The sequence below is a fragment of the Haliotis rubra genome, unplaced genomic scaffold (assembly GCF_003918875.1).
Source record: "Haliotis rubra isolate DU_JTF1 unplaced genomic scaffold, ASM391887v1 Scf930, whole genome shotgun sequence".
NCBI lineage: Eukaryota > Metazoa > Mollusca > Gastropoda > Lepetellida > Haliotidae > Haliotis > Haliotis rubra.
The window spans coordinates 276,355-289,478 of NW_025767669.1; the positions used below are offsets into that span (position 1 = coordinate 276,355).

The following is a 13,124-nucleotide window of genomic DNA, read 5'->3' on the forward strand; positions in this document are numbered from 1 at the left end:
TACACATCAGTCAAATAAACAACAGTCAAATAATGTTTACATTAATAAGGAAATGACTGGTCACTGATACAATGAAGAGTATATGAAGAGTTATTGGTCAAGCAGAATATATACAACCGCAAATAATGTTCAAATTAATGATTAATGTTTAAAGTCAATTTCTCAAGTCATAAAGCATTTTAATAAACTTAATAACCTTCTCGTTCAAACCACACTACCTCGAGTTGACATACGGTGAGATTAGATATTTGTATATTTTATATGCAGCATAGACACGCCATGTGCTTAATCCAAGTCTATTTCTCAAATCATAAATGCAGAATGTAGTGCAGCGTTCAGTTCAGGCCGGCTTCGACGCTACATCGCATCTCTGCACATGAGTTTGTTATATACATCTAATTATTACGGTAATTATGTTTTCATTAACGGTTAATAAACGTTGTCCGCCTTGTGCGAGCCTATACAATAACAATCCACGTTGTTATGATTCGCCACAAATTAAACCTGACGTTCTCGGTCGATACTGGTTTTGAGTATAAAGCATTTTAATTAACTTCTCGTTCAAACTAGACTGCCTCAATTTGACATACGATACGATCAGATACTTGTATATTGAGTAGACAGTATAAACAAGTCATGTCTCCTAATCCAAGTCAATTTCTCAAATCATAAAGCCTTTTAATAAACGTACTTTCCGGTGCAAAACTAGACCACTTCAAGTGGTTACATGCCAAAATATCCCCAAACCCCAGTTCAAGTTTACATATGATCAGATCAGACACGTGTATACTGAGTGAACAGTGTAGACATGCCATGTCCCCAAATCCAAGTCTATTTCTCAACTAATAAAGCATTTTAATAAACTTACCTTCTCGTTCAAACTAGACTGCCTCAATGTGACATATGACACTAGTTCAGAACACTGTACAATTCCGTTGTCATGAAACCGAAATCTGCAACGCTCCTGGGACCACACTTTTCACACAGAACACACGTGTCTTCTATACATACTCGTTCCATGCAGCAAACTGATTGTCGTCAAATATATCAACAGGGCATCTATATTGAGCATGAACGTTCTATTGATCCCAAACCACTAACAACAATTAGTTTCACACATACGCATCAGGTGGACGCACGGTAATCATAGGAAGTAATGGTCTGATGAATAATGTACGTCATCGATGATGGGAAGACAAATATTCATCACACGTAGTATTTACGAGTGCAAGAAGATAAAGAAACCATCCTTTGTGTGGCCACGAAACAATATTCAGATAGTTTAAGATCCAAGTCGCGTCTATATCAATCGATTCAATACATTTAAGATTAACGGCGCGAGACTCTTAAAAATACACAAAGAAACATTTACTGACGTCATCGGCTTGTTCATGTTTGTTCATGTCAGGGAAGCCATAGGGCCTCTACCATTTTTTTGTTTCCTTGTTGTTTTACATAATTATTTAAGCTGTATAACGGCGGCGTGTTAAGACCAGACAATCCAGTGATTGTACACGTTATATATTAGTGTTGGGAATTGGTTGAAATCTCACAATTGATGATTGCTTCATTACCAACGAACAATCATCGAAATAAATTGGCTAGAGTCATTTTTCAGATTTTCCTATCCAGGTTGTTACTGCAGAAAAGTATAACATGTTCCCACTTGCTACATTAAAGTGATGACTAATATATCATGAACATAAACTTCCTGGAGTCTTAGAGAAATATTCAGTCATGACTTTTCAGTTAGTGAAGTGAGGTTTCTAAGAAATAAACATGTTTCCAGGCCCTGACAACTTCTAAGATATGTTCCATTGTCAAGTATTTCAAAGACTAAAACAGTAGTTCCAAAATCGTTTATGTTCGATTATGAGAAAATGTGATCGATTGCTTGGTCGTTTGGTCACTGCGACCAATCTTCGATTATTTCAATTAATCGGAACACCACTATTACATATGGGGGTCACACTTTCTCAGTTAAGTACAGGTTCTATTACTTACGTTGGGTTGAGGCAACCCAGAGTCAGGAACCTAATCGCCAGCACACAAAGTCAGCCCTCTAACCCACTCAACCATACCGGTTTTCCAAAAGTGGAAGTCGGACAACTGGTAGCCTGGACCACGGAACCAAGAAGTACTGTAAGCTGTACATTACTGAGAAAGTGTAATCCCAAATATAACATGTGCTACATTCGACCACTTTCTAAATGGAATTGTGTATTTTCAATCCTGTGATTGACATCATGACATCGATCTACACAATTGGGATACGATGACATCTGTTGAACAAGTCAGCGGGTCTGACTACCCGAATCCCGTTAGTCTTACGAAAAGTATGTTTTAGTGAAGATCATTTCTAAACCGGATCTTATGGGTTTTCCGGGTGAAAAGATGGTTCCGCAGCAAGAGGTAAACAAATACAACACCGGATGTCTTGTTCAGTTGCTTGGTTGATTGCGTATGCTGACACCATGAACAGTTGCTAATGATCAGTCACTGGATTGTCTGCTCCAGACTGGATCACTTGTAAGCCAAGGGCGGTTGGGCAGTCATTTACTGTTCTTCGCTGGGGCGGTGGGGTAGCCTAGTGGTTAAAGCGTTCGCTCGTCACGCCGAAGACCCGGGTTCGATTCCCCACGTGGGTACAATGTGATAAGCCCATTTCTGGTGTCCCCGCCGTGATATTGCTGTAATATTGCTAAAAGCGGCGTAAAACTAAACTCACTCACTCACTCACTGTTCTTCACTCGTTATGCCAAAGACCCGGGTTCGATTGCCCCCATGGGTACAATATGTGAAGCCCATGAGCACCCACTCACTCACTGTAAGCCACCGTCGTATAATTGGAAGATTGCGAAGCGTAGCGCTTAACGACAATTGACTCGTTTTTGGAGCACTTAAAACTAAGATGTCTGATTTAATATGTGTGATATTCTGGTTTACACAATCATGCAGCTCCCTGGGACACATATTAAAGCTTAAAATAAAGTTCTATAAACTATTTAGCGGCGGCAGAAGATCAAGAATTACAACCGGACGTGGTTCTTAAGTTGTGATAGACACACGCCCGCATACACACCCGCACACATAGACAGTTCTACGCACAAACACACACAGAGACACAGATATACACAACAACGCTCTGACATATTACTGTAAATGTTCTTTCCGTCTCAGAAATTTTGAACCTCCGGAGCTCACTCACAACAACTTTTGAATTATTCCCTGATGTAAACCTACAGCAAATGAAAGAACAATTCCCATTGTTAAACATACTGTTGAATTAAACATAACTGCCGATGCCAATCCTTACAATCTAAAGAAGCGAATAAACGATGTGTGATGGATGCTGCCAATTAGTTTAAATTAGTTTAAATATTGATTTGGCGACGTAGTCTGAGTTGTTTCTTGACAACAAGCGGTAGGACAGCTCCTTTTCCAGTGTCTCGAATACAAAATACAAACTTGCAACCTGGCCTTGCAACTTCATCGCAGTTGGCGTTTTCTACGCATGCGCAAGATTCGTCCCGGCAACGGATTATTTTCTAATTCACACACACTCCCTCACTCACACACACACAACACACACACACACACACACACACACACACACACACACATCCCCAACACACTCACCACCCACAGACACACACTCCCTCTCTCTCACACACACACATCCCCAACACACTCACCAACCGCAGACACACACTCTCTCTAACACATCCCCCACGCTCACCAACCACAGACACACTCTCCCACTCATACAGAAACACACTCACCGTGACGCCAATATCATGTTTTCTCCGTCACCGATTAGATAAGACCGGCTGTCGGGATTCTCAATTCTAATTAATTATGAAGCTGGTGGGAAAAGCTGCAGGCACAGTTGTGCAGCTAATTAGTCCTGTGTCGTGATGCACTCATCGCACCTGGTTTCATACCACATAATTAACTCTATGTCGACTCATTCATTCATTATCATCCATCCATCCATCCATCCATCCATCCATCCATCCATCCATCCATCCATCCATCCATCCATCCATCCTCCATCCATCCATCCATCCATCCATCCTCCACCCATCCATCCATCCATTCATTCATTCATTCATTCATTCATTCATTCATTGTGTAAAACAGGAGGCTAGTTCAACTTTTTATGCTCGTTATTCCATTTCTCTCATGCTTTGTGATACCAGTGTAGAAAAACTCCCATTAAATTTAATAAGTCTGAGACTCTTCAATTCCCTGTGCAGAGTTTCGTCCACAAAACGTGCAGAAGCGTGGGTAGGCATTCCAAGATTCGACCTGATCACGTTACTTGTTTTGCCAGACCGTGTATCTGATAAATGTAATGAACGGGTAAGACTGTGGGTCTCAATGTCAGCTCCCTCACTAAGTCTAAATATATATGTACTTGGTTTTATTGTGTAAATACCCAATGTCTTTTTTAATTTACACATCTATTTATATCTATTCTTATTTTAAATGCAAAACTCCTTCACATTCCGTTTGTTAAATTGTATATTATTTATTCTTTTTAGGTTATTTTATTTTAGTTTTATTTTAGGGTGGGGTGCTCCTATATAGTGTGCACATCATCTATTTATATCTACCCCTATTAAAATGCAAAACTCCTTCACATTCCGTTTGTTAAATTGTATATTATGTATTCTTTTTAGGTTATTTTATTTTAGTTTTATTTTAGAGTGAGGTGCTCCTATATATTGTACGCCCCTTAACGCCGCACTCAGCAATATCCTATCTGTATGCGGCGGTGTGTAAACAATCGACCAGATAATCCAGTCACTGACATCATGAACATCATTTGACGTAATTGAGATAAAACGGCATGGATCAGTCATTCCGGCGAGCATTATCCCAGTATTCGCTTCTCGCGCCAAACTCACCATCAGTTATAATCCGTATCTTCACGGGTGTATGGACTAAAACATGACCACAAATATTCAGTGATAAATCCATAAACAATATGTATTAAAACGGTCGGTCATAATCATTCAGTGATGGAGTCATAGTTATAGACCACCTATGATATAAAACCATATACTACCAGTGAAAAAATACCCCTAAACCAGTAGTAAACCAGAAAATCAACACTGACTAAATCATATACCACAATGACAGAACCTACAGTACGGTGACAAAATACAGTATCGGTGACAAAATCACAGCCATACACCGTCAGTGACAAAAATCACAGGCATACACCGTCAGTGACAAAAATCACAGCCATACACCGTCAGTGACAAAAATCACAGCCATACACCGTCAGTGACAAAAATCACAGCCATACACCGTCAGTGACAAAAATCACAGCCATACACCATCCGTGACAAAATCACAGCCATACACCGTCAGTGACAAAAATCACAGGCATACACCGTCAGTGACAAAAATCACAGCCATACACCATCCGTGACAAAAATCACAGGCATACACCGTCAGTGACAAAAGTCACAGCCATACACCGTCAGTGACAAAATTCACAGCCATACACCGTCAGTGGCAAAAATCACAGGCATACACCGTCAGTGAAAAAAATCACAGCCATACACCGTCAGTGGCAAAAATCACAGGCATACACAATCAGTTTCAAAATCATAGCCATACACAATCAGTGACCAAACCATAGTCACACACAACCAGTGACAAATTCATAGCAAACATCATCGGTGGAAAAATCATACTCGCACACCATCAGTGACAAAATCATCAACAGTGATAAAGTCATAGCCATACACTTTCAGTCATACTACCATAAACCAACATTCTAGCACGACCATGTGTGATTTTCGATTCTGATTGGCTTAGAGCTCATCAAAACCGTACTTAAATGACAGTTTAAGGACCGCTAATCAAAGTGACCGATTCACCGCATATGAATACAACGAACCCGTTGACCCTATTGTTTGTAAACAAACATGTCGGACATCGGCAATTTCTATCTCGGCAGCATCTTTGGTGAAGAAACTACGAAGAAACTATCGTTGATTTAAGACCGCTAAATGTTTAATTCAGCGGTCTTAAATCAACGATAAAGGACCGCAAAATTGAAAATAGAGTAGCTTTATCTTCTAATTAATACCGTAATAAGCGACTAAAACCAGAATCAGGATCCAACGATTCAAAATGGATTTTTTGAATTACTACGGCAAGCAGTACACTTTTTAGTATTATTACGGTGACCCCCTGCAAGCCCCTCTACATCTGACTTGCATCTCCCAATGTATTATGTATGACTGGAACTCATGTGCTGGGGAGTAAAACCAAGCAGCCAATTACTTTAAAAGTCTGAGGTCGGCATCAAAAGCTGACACGGATATCAATACAAATTGCGATATGCATATACGTCATAGGTCATGTCGGAAACAAAGTCGTAAGTCGCGGGGAGGATGCAGCTGTTGCGTGAGGATAACGCCGGCACTTTAGTGAATTATCCGATTACCCTTGAACGCTAGGATTAAATATACATTGAGGAAACATGTCACCCCGCCCCACTCCTCTCACACGTCTTCAACCAGCAATGTTTATTTTATTCCAAACCTTCAAAGCATCTTACCCGTTAATTAAATTACCTACTATCAACCACTTAACGGTTGAAATAAACTAAATAGTGACAGACAATGTGTACAGTGGAGCTCGTCTGTTGGAGATGGATATCAATTCCTTCAAATGTTTTGTTTAATTGCAGAATGAAATGCTTTAATGTACACTAACCTTGTGAAACATACTCTCTGAAACTTCGACAAGAAGAAACCACTACTAATACTAAAATCAATACTAATCAGACTGGAACTGATAAGGTGCCCCTATTAGTGATAGGGAAATCATTAGATAAACACATGCTTAGGCGGAGGAATTAGGACTGGATCATCTTTTTTTCTACCCTCATAGACATACCTATGTCTCGAATACATCGATAAGTCGAATTTATTACTTGGTCCCCAGAGATTCGACTCATCGGGATTTGACTGTATTTATTGTATCTAAGAACCATTTTCCATCTTTGTAGTTTACTGAAATTCGTCTCTCGCTCACAGCTTGAAGCCATTGCTGCACTCATATATGAGATGTATATATCAGAATGTGAGACCACGTTAACAAGGTTCTGTCGTGTCGAGTTATTTATATCAGTGTGTTAGTATATAACACCACACCGATGTTGTACTGACATATATAAAGTCGATATGTAAGCTAGACTACCAATGCTGTGTATTCAGATATATTGATGTACATTCATATTAATAATATCAACCCAGTTGGTCTGTCAATCATACAGTGTAATCATACACTAGCATTTCAGTTATTAAAGCTTCGTGAGCACCACATCAGAGCTCGTGGTTTTTACAAGCCACTCTGCATTTTAGGGGAACTCGGGCTGTGCATATTTCCTTTAAATATATGTGAATGGCGGGTAGTACCGGTAGGGCTGGACATGCCTACCCTTTCCGACAACACCTGGTGTCACCACTGATTGTTATTGTTCCATTCATATGCCTTTCACTCGTGAAGGTCCGGGTTAGACTTGATCTGCATTAACCCATGATTTGGTTGACACATGTCATCGTATCCCAATTGCGCTGATCGATGGCCATGCTGTTGATCACTGGATTGTCTGGACCAGAGTCCATCATTTACACACTGCCGCCATGTAGCTGGAATATTGCTGAGTGCGGCGTAAAACTAAACTCACTCACTCATATGCTTTTCACTGCTATTTTGATCATTACACTAAATGGAATCTGATTCCGAGGAAAGTCAAGACTTTGTATTGTTTTGATCTGACGTTTTATAATAAATCAAAGTGGTTAACAAGTAAAACATGCATCACTTCTAACTTTCCTTCTGCTCAAGCTCACACGACGTGAAACAACTGGAATAACTTTAACTCACTCACTCAATCTTCCAAAACAAACGACTTGTAGCAGTATTAATACCGATCACCATGCCACAGTATGTAGAAATCATATTGCTACAGTATGCAGAAATCATATTTCCACAGAATGCAGAAATCATATTTCCACAGTATGCGAAAATCATATTTCACCAGTATGCAAAAATCATATTTCCACAGTACGGATAGGTCATATTGCCTTAGTATACAGCAATCGTACTGCCACTGTGGGCATAAATCGTATTGCTATAGTATGTATTAGCGTATTGCCACAGTATGTATTAATCGTACTGCCACAGTAAGCAAATATCATATTGCCACGGTATGCTAGAATTATGTTGCCACAGTATAGATGTATTATTTTGCCACAGTATGCATCATTCAACCATATTGTCACAGCACGCATGTACCATATTGCCGTAGTATGCATAAATTGGATTGCCACAGGATGAATAAATCGTACTAACACACAGTAAGCATAAATCGTATTACCACGAGGATGCATAAATCGTATTGACACAGTATGCATGAATCAATAATATTGCCACAGTATGCATGTATCATATTGTCGTAGTGGGCATAAATCGTATTGGCACAGTATACAGCAATAGTACCTCCACAGTATTCTGAAATCACATCGCCAGTACGCATAAACCATTTTGCCACAGTATTCCTAAACCATATTGCCACATAATTACAGATTAACTATTGATCATACGCGCACTGACCGCCAATGTTGCCTCCAGGCAGAGAGACTTATGTTTGTCAAGACAGACAATGTAGATAAAGGAGACAAGTCACACGACAGTAAACTGTTTGGCGCCCAAGGCGCTGGTCAACAATCACTACTTACAAAGGAGACACAAACACGACTGTTCTCATCTTGTTGGACGGAGGAACATTTCCCGATATTGATTTATGTTTTCAAGAATCGTTTATGGGAAAAGAAATCACACAATCTGCAAAGTTTAAAAAGAAATATGCATTATTAACTTCATTGAGAGGCATTTAGAAGTTGGGCAGTAAGGAAGGATGACAATACATGGATGAACAAGTCACAGCAATAAAGAAGTTGTTCATCCATATATTGTTATCCTTCCATGTATTACTGAGCCTTTTCCAACCAGTTTTGGATGTTATCGAATGTGAGGTTTTCTTTCTAAAATAGGCATGTCCCGGACAATGACAATCCGAAATGCAGGAAAGAAAAGATATGAAAAAGGCAAATAGGAAATGGTTTAGAGGAACTTATTATTCTTAAACATGATTTCCAGATCTCAATACATTACACATACATGGACACGAAACTGCAGACTGAAAGATTTTTAGAATCATTTAAAAAAAATAATTTTAGAAGTTATATACCTATATTAGCCACATGCGTGTGCGGAAGGGCGGCGCTTGGTTCGATCTCCGACGTATTAAATGATGTTAAGTCTTGTCAGCCTGCCCGGCGCTCGATATTAATTGGACAAAACTAGAACTTGGTTCTGAGTCTACTGCGTGTTGGGCATCCGTGGTGAACAGTCTACAAACACGGCTGAGAAATAACGGTAATATGACCATGAACATGTGTCACAATGACCAAGTTGTCAGGACGATTGCCAACAGTGGGACTGGGTACGCTTGACCGTTTCGCTAACGCTTGGTATCATCATTATTTGGTATTAATTCTTGCTGAATTAACACTTGCTGAGTATTGTGTTACGCCGCCTTTATCAATATTACCAGAAATGTACCAATACGGGGAAAAGAACCTGGGTAGAACCTTCAGAGAACGATCAGACCCTTTAACCATTAGACTACCCCAGCGTCCTGACATAATCTGAACTCTACAATCGCTCCAGCTATCTCCCGAGTTGATACGAACAGTTTTAAAGGTTTTATTTCAAACATATGAGCATCAGCAAGTCTTTGACATCAACTGATTTTCATATGAGATATTGATACAAACAGTATGATCATATATATATGGACACACTTTATGGATAAACAACTTCTTTTATTTAGATGATGCGAGGTTTCGATGCAGATTCTTGTATCGCTGTCAAGCAAGTATGTTGCAACGATACAAGATACACCGATATCGCATCAGAAATCAGTTTAGTCATAGATGGGGTTCATTTTGGAAGTTCGGAAAACATTTTCACTCATTTTAGCTGTACGAAATGTAAATGGTGCTGAACAAGTTATAAAGGCTCTCTGTTAGTCAACTTTATCTGTAAGTGTCTCAAGTGTACGATTCCGCCAATAGAATTGAACATCGGAATTTATCAAAGCAAAGTGCACATATTTCATACATGTGTATCAGAGATAAAAGTCACATAACTATCTCCACCTATCCGGATGTTAGCTGTACAACATACTATATGAACATGATTATTTGAAGGTAAAAGCATTTTTGAAGACGAGAATCTCTGTACGGGTGGTATATATATACATTGCGAAGAATACAAGACGCCCGTATATAATCGAACCCGGAATAGACAATCCAGTGATTGAGACTTCAAGTATCGATATCCTGAATTGAGATACGAAGACAGTTATCAACCAAACAGCGAGCCTGACCAAACTGTCATGTCGCCTCTACACAAACACAGAAATTACTGACCCAAATCCTCACATAAATTGAACAACGTTCATTATCAGTAACTGATACCATGAACATACATTTTCGGGGTGCGATGAGATGTATATGTACGGCTGACTGAGTTAGGTTTTACGCCGCTTTTAGCAATATTCCAGCAACATCACGGCGGGGAACACCTGAAATGGGCTTCACATATTGTACCCATGTGGGGATTCGAACCCGGGTTTTCGGCGTGACGAGCCAACGCTTTAACCACTAGGCTACCCCACCGCCCTGTATATGTATAATTCGACAACACAATCCATGATACTGAAAACAATGATCCAATTATTCGAGGCATGAAATCAACCAATCCAACGAGCCTTTACCACACATCCATAGACTAACGCTTAGTCTCTAAATATATATAACTTTGATAGAAACAAACAATTCCTTTTAAATTGAAAGGGGGCCCCTGTGAGAACGGAGATTCAGAACCTGGGGAAATCAAGACTTGCTTCATTTAGGGCTTTAGCATTGCAGAAAGGGCTGAGCAGAAGGGGAAGTAACACGGTTCGGGGACTGTGAGACAGATGAGCACATTCATCAAGACGCTTCTGTAGACCAGAATAGTTCATTTGGGAAGTACTGGAACTAGAATTCCAACAACCAACACGACGTCGCTGTTAGCTACGTCGTGATCTACACTACAGACAAGACTGCTTCAAATGAACGTGACGATGGTGCCAGTCTTGGCTGACACGTGAGTGGTGTTCCTTCCCCAACTAGATGCATGTCTAGTAGAAGCTGACAGTCTCCCCAAACATTATACCCAGAATTAAACTAAACTTGACAAGCACGTGGCGGCAGTGTTGAGTAACGTGACACGAGAAATGCAGCATGCCATGAAATCCTGGCACGAGAGTCTGCAAGACCCGTTCTAGTGGAACGTGCTTCTACTGAACAATAACAACAACCGATCGATATCGCTCATCGGCCACAGACAACCGTGCCAGACAACCAATGCTTTATGATGAATTGTAAAACAGGCGGGAACTTACCGTATCATATGCTACAAAGTCTACATCAGGCCTGGTCTCCTGTGAGCAGCCTCTGTCCACAAACGCCTTTCAAGAATGACCACAAATCTCCCAAATCCCGACTTCCCTGGAAGTGAGATGGTTGCTAGGCAACGCATGGAAAGCTCGGTAAGAGGGCGAAGCGGCGTCGCGCTGTGCGCTCGTCAGTGACTTGGTGCATACGAATAAGGTCAATAAAACCGTGTTATTCGTTTCTCGTTCGATTTGATGGGCTTTAGGATACCGTGATTGTGGACGTGATGGCAGGTGTGTTCTCTTAAGTGATTTATCGCGCCGTTACTTGCCGTTATTCGAAGGGCGGTTATTGATTTATCGGATTCCAACACAGGGGAGGGGCAGACACGGTTATGACACGGGGAACATGGCATCACATGCTTCAATGACGTGCAAAGGGATATAAATGAACTTCGTTCGTCTCGTGGAATCTGAAGAACGTGCGTGTCTGAAAGGAGACAGTCCTCTGAAAGCAGTTCCTTGTGGAATAATCCAGTTATACATCACTGATTCTTTTCTGTAAGCAAGCGTCACTTGAAAATACGTCGGCGAGAATTGAATTATTTGGATCTTACGCCACTTTTAGCAATACTCCAGCAATATCAAGGCGGTGGACACCAGAGATTGGCTTCACACATTGTACCCATGTGGGAAATCGAACCCGGGACTTCGGTGTGATGAGCGAACGCTTTAACTACTGAGCTACCCAACCGTCCCCACGCCTGGAAGAAGGGTAATCTTTTAATTATTATGTTGTTTGTAACCATTGTTTGGTTCCGTTTTTATTTTTCTTGTTTCTTGGTACTGTTATAGTCTCCCTGGATTAGTAGACAGGTCGTCAGCCAGCAAGGACGATGGATGGTTTGATCACAGGCTTTAAAGGATGGTAATTGTTGTTTCCCTGCCTGGCGATATGAACTAAGGAGATACGACAAGCACAGGTTGGTTTGGAGCCAGTACAATGTCATTGGTCACAGGGAACCTTGCCGTGATCAAAACAGCCTGCAGCTGCCTCTTTATAACCCGAGCTGCAGGAAGCGTGGCCATGTGGGGCCACCTGGGTGCCGTTGTACAAAGCGATCTTTGTGCTAAGGTGACCGTAGCTCCCATACCTTAACATAGACTTAAGGTAATCTTAGCGCTTTGGTTGTTTTCTACAACGGCACCCTGGTCTATTTATGGGGAGCGTATTTTTTAATGAAATAGAAAAAAATGAAAAGATTAATAAATAGAAACAAAATATACAAAAATGCAATCCATCGTCAATACCGCGTCAGTTATATTTGTTTTATGTTTAACGCCGCACTCAGCAATATTTCAGCTATATGGCGGCGGTCTGTAAGTAATCGAGTCTGGACCAGGCAATCCAGTGATCAACAGAATGAGCATCGATCTGCGCAATTGGGAACCAATGACATGTGTCAACCAAGCCAGCGAGCCTGACCACCCGATCCCGTTAGTCGCCTCTTACGACAACCATGGGTTACTGAAGACCAATTCTAACCCGAGTCGTCACGAGTTAAGCAGTTTGAAACATGTCGTG

The 13,124-nt window shown here is 40.7% G+C and overlaps 1 protein-coding gene across 2 annotated transcripts in view; it reads right to left on the reverse strand.

Annotated features, from left to right (window-relative positions):
* LOC124264592 (galactoside alpha-(1,2)-fucosyltransferase 2-like) overlaps positions 1–11,748 on the reverse strand; it is a 35,328-nt gene extending 23,580 nt beyond the window's left edge. The window contains exon 1 of one of the 2 annotated variants that reach the window (XM_046699341.1): positions 11,549–11,748. The gene's annotated coding sequence lies outside the window, so the exon portion shown is untranslated. Of the gene's footprint in view, positions 1–868; positions 1,176–11,548 lie in introns of those variants that run through there. The other variant, XM_046699342.1, reaches the window with a different exon arrangement.
* Positions 11,749–13,124: the final 1,376 nt, after the last annotated feature.